The sequence below is a fragment of the Pinus tabuliformis genome, chromosome 3_1 (genome assembly GCF_031772625.1).
Source record: "Pinus tabuliformis cultivar Carrire ecotype Pingquan chromosome 3_1, CPIR1, whole genome shotgun sequence".
Taxonomy (NCBI): domain Eukaryota; kingdom Viridiplantae; phylum Streptophyta; class Pinopsida; order Pinales; family Pinaceae; genus Pinus; species Pinus tabuliformis.
The window spans coordinates 815069831-815077999 of NC_142301.1; positions in this window are offsets into that span (position 1 = coordinate 815069831).

Genomic DNA, 8169 nt, shown 5'->3' on the forward strand with positions numbered 1-8169 from the left:
TCTTTGATTGTTTTTACTAAGAAAGTTGTTTTCTATAAAATTTGCATTTCTCAACTCTCTTAGTTAGGAATTTCATCGAAAGGGAAAAGTAGCGTAAATCATCTTAGGTGCATCTTTGTAGTGGTTTGAGTCAAGTCTACACACCATTGGTTTCACTTCCGCTACCTTTTGTCTTTAAGAAAAACCATAAAATTAACGCTTAAAGTAAAATCAACGTAGTAACTTTTATTTACTAGGGCTCTGAATCACCAATTTAGATCAGGCTAGTGTCTTGGAGTAGGAGAGTAATTAACTCTCCAAGACAAAAAAACCAAACAAGTAGCTTATCTTGTGATAGAATAAATCCAATTGTCTCATTTGTACTCTGGGAAAGCTCCTCTTAAAGGAGAAGCACAAGCTCGTGTCCGAACCAGTGAGGGGATCAATCCTCCCTCGTTGGGAACGACGCCAGATACGCACGTATTACAAATGGTAAACCTTGGATTAACCATTGTCGAGGAGCCAGGGGTCACTTGTCGGTAAACCTTGGATTATTGTCAAGGAACCGGCAAGGGGATTGAGCTTGATACTCTGCCCTTGCGTGCTGTCGGAGTGTAGACTGTTCCCCCAGGTGCATTTGTTGCAGTTGGTAACCTTAGTGACCATAATCTTTAGGATTCTACCGAGGTGATGGTGGAGGGAAGATCCCACTGTACCTAGAGCAGACGTCGGCTAGACTCACTTGGATTTTCCGGGGGGTTCACTTCACTCGAGACGGTTAAAGTGGAGGAACTTGTGCCGGTCTATTCATTAAGCAGGTTGCCGGGGTAACTGTTCCACCCGCCACTTCTGTACTGAATCCGGCGATGTTGGGTTTCATCTCCAACTAGCATTTTTGGTCTGGAAGGCTACTGTTTGTGCTTGGTTTGACGCCCTAGATTCTTTAGGCGTGTGATTCAAATTTGTTTGGTTCTTTAGCGACTTTAGGTGGTTTGATTTGAGATTTTACTTTGTTTTCGTGTGTAGTAGTTAAAAGTTTTTAACTGTGGCGGAATTACCGAGACAGTCCCGTAGACTTCGGGGCAAGTCACCTGAGATTGTTACCGGAACTGATTTGTTGAGAAAACTCCGTAGAGCGCGGGGTGTACCTCCTGAAGACGTCCCGGGTCAGTACGAAGGATTGAAGGTCCTTGTAACTCCTCCTAGTGGCAGTAAAGTAGGTTCACCTGAAGAAGGAGAATCTTCCTTGGTAGTCCATCCAGATTACCAAAGTCTAGAGACAGGTTATAATCCTGAAGCTGTTACAGTTTCTGAGCTTGCTGGTAGTTTTTCGTCTACTAGTGATATAGGCGAGGAACCTGAAATATCTGAGCCTGTCACTCCGACTTCTAGTGTTCCAGATTCACCAAGAGTAGAACGAATTATCACCGAAAATCTTCCAACTGGTTTGATTGCTATTGAAGAACTTGCTCCAGAGGAAGAAATAGGCGTCTCTTACCTTGAAGATCAACCTACTATTGATCTAAGGGAGCGTGAATCTATCTTTTACAGTCCTCCTAGAAGTACTTCTTGGTACCTTTCGTTAACCGATTATTTAGACAAATCAGGGGTAGGTTTTTCTACACCTCGTACTCCCATTCCACCTGGAGGTATTTATACTCCTGTAAATATGTCTGGTCAGTCATTCGTGTTCACTCAATCTCCTGAATCATTCTTGCACGACGGTCCTTCTGTTCCCACCGGGTATCAATCACTTTCTGGTACCTTTGCGGGGGCATCTCCTCAACCCGTTGATCATGGGTTATTAGCTGGAAACAATGGTAATATACCATTGGGTGTAGGAGACATTTACATGATGTCAGGTTCAGTTCCCGTTTCCCAACCTCAAGGTGGCCAATTACCGCCTGGGGGGCAGCCTCAGTTAACGCCTGGGGGGCAACCTCAAGGTACACAAATTGTGTCTAGGGGGCACCCTCAAGGTCAGTATGTACCTATGGTACAATACATGCCTCAAGGTCAACCCTAGCCTCAATATGTACCCCAGGGTCAACCTCAGTATCAACCTTAAGGGTATCAACCCCAAGGATGGCAACCCCAAGGGTATCAACCCCAAGGGTATCAACCTCAAGGGTATCAACCTCAAGGTCAAGGTCAACCCCAGTATCAGTATTTACCCCAAGGTTATCAACCCCAAGGTTAATACTCGAGTCAAGGTTATCAACCACCTCAAGGTCAGTCATATGGTCAAGGTATGGGAACTGTACCTTTCAGTTATCAATCCTATCCTCAATCCGGTTATGGATCTCAGTATTCTCAACCTGTTACGGGTCAATACCCCAGAATGTTAGTGTGGGATCCATCACAAGGTCAACAGGTGTTGCAGCCAAGTATACAGTTGGTACCTCAAGCTGGACAACCCGTAGTTTCTGGTCCACCCCAGCAACCGCAACCTGTCCAGTCAAATGTTCAAACTTCTGTAACTTCGGTAGTTACTCAACCGCCAATTGCACCTAGTACTCCATCTCAAACGGCTGCTGCAACTACCGCAACGTCTGCCACACTTACTTCTGGAGTATCGACAGCTCCTGTTTCTACTGTCCCTGTCACTACTCCTCAGACATCTGTACCCTTGTCTGGATCTACGATTCAAACTACGGTTCAGATGCCTGTAGGTCAACCTGGTATAAGTACGGTTGTCACTGCTCAACCTCAATTTGTTCAACAACCGTACCAGGGACAGTACCAACATGGGCAAGCTGTCCAACAGCCGGTTTACCAGTATCAACCGTATCCTGGGTACACTTATCAACAACCTCAGCAACCCCAGTACGGTCCGGTTAATCCTGGTTTTCCAGGAGGATATAATATCCCTAATGCGATTCCTGTTCCAAGTTATCCTGGATATCCTCCTCCTGGGGCTGGTGTTATGACTCAGAGTTTTAGGGATCCGAACCGGCAGTTACCGTTTATCGCAACTTTGGATTTACCAGACTTGACGCGCCTAACGAATGATCCAATTCAATATCTTCCGTTCTGGCTGCCAATGCCAAATAAGTTGCCCAGTGATATACCCAAGTTCGAAGGTAAGTCTGGAGAGGATCCGTCCAATCACGTGATGACTTACCACCTCTGGTGTGCTTCAAATTCTATCTCGGATGATTCGATCCGCTTACGTCTTTTCCAGCGTACGCTCATTGGTCTCGCGGCCAAGTGGTACATTGAGTTGCCACGGGCCTCTTTTTATAATTTCAGCTAGTTAGCTACCTCGTTCTTAACTCACTTTCAGTTTCCGGTCAGATACGATAACGGCACGGAGTTATTAACTTCACTAAAACAATCGACGTCCACGTATATTTCTGATCACATTCATGAGTGGAGACGTCGAAGAAGATTAGTGAAAGTTTTTATTCCGGACCAAATCTTAGCTGAATGGTTTGTTAAATCATTATTACCGAAGATTACTGAAGATGTAGCTAAGGCCGGAGTAGTCACTGAGGAGCAAGTCATTGCTCAAGCGCAGTACCTTGACTTAGTTTATACTCAGTCGGGTACGTTACAAGAGAAGATTCCAGATCTTCCAAAATCGAATCAAATAGCTGCTGCTCCTTCGGGATCTCATGCCGCTGATGGTATGATTGGCATCGTGAATACAAAGAGTAAGAAGAAGTCTTCCAAGGCTTCATCTACTCCCATAATCACTTTGCCTGATTCTCCGACAGGAGAGTCTTCTCCTGAACTTTCCGCCGATATTCACGCTGTAGAGTCATCTACGGCCAAATCAAAAAACGGTGGAAAGAAGAAAGGGAAGAAGAAGGCTAAAGCAGACAAGGCTCCGAAGGAGAAAACGGAAAAGTTGGAAACCAATGACGAAAAGCGCAAACCTCGATATCCTTGTCTTATTTGTGAAGAGGATCATTTTACGAGAGATTGCCCTCATCGGGCCGAGGTTGTGAAAATAGTCAAAGGTTCTCCCACTCCTTCTGTTTTGAAAGATCCATTTCCAAAGCAGGAGAGTAAGATGATAGGTTCTTCCTCGACTGCCAGTGAAGAACCCATTTTGATGATGTTTCATGTGAGGATTGCGACTCGATCGCAAGATTATGGTAGTAAGAATCCTGTTGATGGTAAGGAAGCAGAATCTTCTCATTCTAATCCATCAACCTCAGCTCCTGGTTCCGATCCACTACAGATCGAAAAACCTAACCCGGACTTAGTAATCAAACCGCTTGCCAAGGGTGTACTTCGAAGGTCTGCTTTCAATCCACATGCGAGAGCAGCTCAGAATTACAACATTGTTGAGGACTTAGCTGTTTCACCCTCAGCAATGTCAGCTTTAGAAGTGCTGCAATCATGCCCAGCACAGCAAAAATTACTTTTGTCGGCTATCGGAGCTGTTGATGTTCAGGACCCGAATCTGATAATCTTCGATCTAGAAAATAGTACACCGCGTCTACCCCATCAAATGGCTTTCCAAATTCCAATGATAGTAAAAAACAGGCCTATTCATCGGACTGTGATTGATGAGGGAGCTTCTACGTGTATTATGTCGATTCAGTGTTGGAGATCGCTTGGTTCTCCTTCGCTGAACCAATCCCCGACCATCCTTAAGGCCTTTGATGGCCGTGGGTTCCGTCCGTTTGGTATTCTACAGGAATTGCCTATAGGGGTAGAAGGTAAAACCGTTAGTCTGGATGTGGAGGTGGTTGATGCCCCTCTAGATTACAACCTTCTTTTGGGTCGCAGTTGGTCTTACGCTATGACAGCAGTTGTGTCATCGGTCTTTAGAGTTATAAAATTTCCACACAATGGCAAGATCGTGACAATAGACCAGCTGGCTTATTTTTCATCCGACCCAGCCTCTTCAGAGAGTATCCAGCATGTCGGTAAGACGACAATCCCTTATAGGGACGTTGGCGTAGGTTTAGTTAAAGATTCCGGTTTACTGGGAACTTTTCCTTTCCCTCCAATCAACGCAGACCCTTCATTTGCATCAATTCATATGATTACATCAGACAACATTATTTACGATGATCCTTGGATTGTCCCATCTGAATCTGAGCTAGACTCATTCGGTGATGCTATGCCTTTGAGTCCATATGAAATTGCTTATGAAGCCGTCGTGTCTTTTACTGACTCGCGTTCAACCCAAATCGACCAAATGAATGTGGTCAATGAAGAATCACTTTTCACATCAACCTTAGAACGGATAGCGTTTCCCGAAGTCGTGTCATCTGACGAACAACTTCGCGAAATCCTAAGTGTAGACGATCTACCATGGGAAGATATCCATCACAGATCTTCGTTTTTACCTAAGGATGATGCTTTTGAAAATGATTTTTCATCTATCTTTACCGCTGAATATGTCAAAGACGCTCAGAATCCAATGAAACATCCTGATTCAGAGTTGAATTTAGGGAATATTTCTCGCACTATTCCCATTGATATTTCAGTGAAGCCCGGAATTGAGGAAAACATGCATATAGGTGCCTCATGTACAGAAGATGAAATCCAAACTTACAAGGCCCTATTCCAAGAATTTCGCGATGTGTTTGCCTGGTCTTATGAGGAAATGCCAGGAATCGATCCCACCATTGTTGTTCATGAAATAAAGACCTACCCGGACGCTAAACCCGTCCGGCAACGGTTGCGTCAAATTCACCCTCGAAAAGCGGCTGCGATTAAAGCAGAAGTCGAAAAGCTGTTGAAAACAGGTTTCATTTATCCAATCCCGTTAACGGATTGGGTATCGAATATTGTTCCGGTTAACAAGAAACAAGGAACAATAAGAATCTGTATTGACTATAGGGATATAAATCGAGCTTGTCCAAAAGACAACTACCCTACGCCTTATATCGATCAAATCATTGATGATTGTGCCGGAAGTGAAATGTTTTCCTTTATGGATGGTTTTTCGGGTTATAATCAAATCAATATTCTGCCTGCCGATCAACCAAAAACGGCATTCATTTGTCCATGGGGGACATTTGCTTACTGCAAATTACCTTTTGGGCTTAAGAATGCCGGAGCCACTTTTCAAAGGGCGATGTCTTACGCATTTCATGACATCAAGCACATTGTGCAACCGTACCTCGATGATTTGCCTGCTCATTCTTTACATCGAGCTGACCACCTCGTCCATTTACGAGCAATCTTTATGAGGTGTCGGCATTATCGTATTCGGTTGAATCCACACAAGTGTGTTTTCTGTATAGAAGCGGGTCGATTGCTGGGATTTGTTGTTTCAAAAGCCGGCATTCGCGTCGATCCCTCAAAGGTCGAAGCTATCATCAAATTGCCTCCTCCTTCGAGTTTGCGCCAACTCCAAAGTTTGCAAGGGAAAGCAAACTTTTTACGCCGATTCATTCCAAACTACGCCGAGGTCACTAAGTGTTTTACACGGTTGTTGAAACAGAACGCTCAATTCTTTTGGGACGAGATTGCCCAACAATCTTTTGATGCACTTAAACACGCGTTGACCCATGCACTGTTGTTGCATCCTCCCAACTACAACTAGGACTACTTCTTATACCTCGCAGCTTCGCATTCCACTATTGGAATGGTGTTAGTTCAAGAAGATGAATTCGGAGCGGAACATGTGATATATTATCTTAGTAGGACCTTAAATCCCACTGAGCTAAAATATTCGCATGTGGAGAAATTGGCCCTGACAGTCGTTCAAGCTGTCCAGCGTTTTCGTCACTACATTCTTCTTCGTAAAACTACAGTTATTTCAGATTGCAACCCTATGATTTATATTTTGACTAAACAATTGCTAGGGGGCAAGTACTCCAAATGGATCGTTATCCTGCAGGAGTTCGATTTGGAGTTCGAGAAGTCCAAGTCTAAGAAATCCTTAGTTTTTGCGGAATTGATGTGTGATTTCCCGCGTGCTGACACAGAAACTGTGGCAGAGGAGTCCATTGCAGACGAATCTTTGTTTCTTATCAGTACTTTAGATCCGTGGTACGGGGATATAATCATCTATCTCCAAACCCAAACCTTTCGGCCTGAAGCTTCAAAGTCGGAACGTCGAAAAATTCGGTTTCAATCCCAACAATACAAGATTATTGGAGATACACTTTATCGCCAGGGGGCAGACTTAGTTTTTCAATGTTGTTTAACTCACGAAGAGGCTGAGAGGGTTTTGAATGATTGTCACTCTGGAGCATGTGGCGGTCATATGTCTGGGTATGCCACAGCTCAGAAGGTGTTGCGTGCTGGCTATTTCTGGCCGTCCATGTTTAAAGATTGTATCATTGCGGTCCGGAAGTGCCACAACTGTCAAGTGTTTGATCGCAAGATGCGCGCACCACCTGCTCCTCTCCATCCTATAATTGCCGTTGGTCCTTTCGCCAAATGGGGTATCGATTTTATTACTTGTAACCCTCACTCGGCCGGGGGGCATGCGTATATCATCCTCGCGGTTGATTATTTTACTAAATGGGCCGAGGCGATGCCTACATTCGACGCAAGCGGAAAAACAGCTGCAGTTTTCGTATTCAATCATATAATAACTAGGTTTGGTGTCCCACAAGCGATTATCACTGACCATGGGAGCCATTTTCGAAACATCATGATGACTGAGCTTACAAGCCAGCTTGGTTTGCGCCACGATAGCTCTACTCCTTATTATCCGCAAGCCAACAGTTTGGTTGAGTCTATCAACAAAGTTCTGGTTATCATGATCCGACGAACCATTGGTATTCATCGGTCGAATTGGCACAACATGTTATTTTCAGTGTTATGGGCATACCGAACCTCAGTGAAAACTTCAACAGGGTTCACTCCTTTCCAGCTAGTTTATGGCTTGGAAGCTGTGTTACCCATTGAATGCGAAATCCCATCACTTCAAATGGCTATCGAATTACTCCCAGCTACTTCCGAAGAGGAGAAACGTTTATTATAATTGGCTCAGTTAGATGAGACTCGACGTAACGCTGCATTGGCAATCGAGACTCACGCAAAGCGAATGAAAGCTCAGTATGATAGAAATGTGACCCCTCGAAGTTTTTCGGAGGGAGACCTAGTGCTATTATATGATCAAGCTAACGATAAGCTAGGTGCTGGGAAATTCGTTCCTATGTGGCATGGACCCTACATTGTAAAGCGAAAGCTAGCAAAAGGGGCTTATGAGCTGGTAGATTTTGATGGGGACTCTTTAGGTAAACCCAGAAATGGACTTTACCTTAA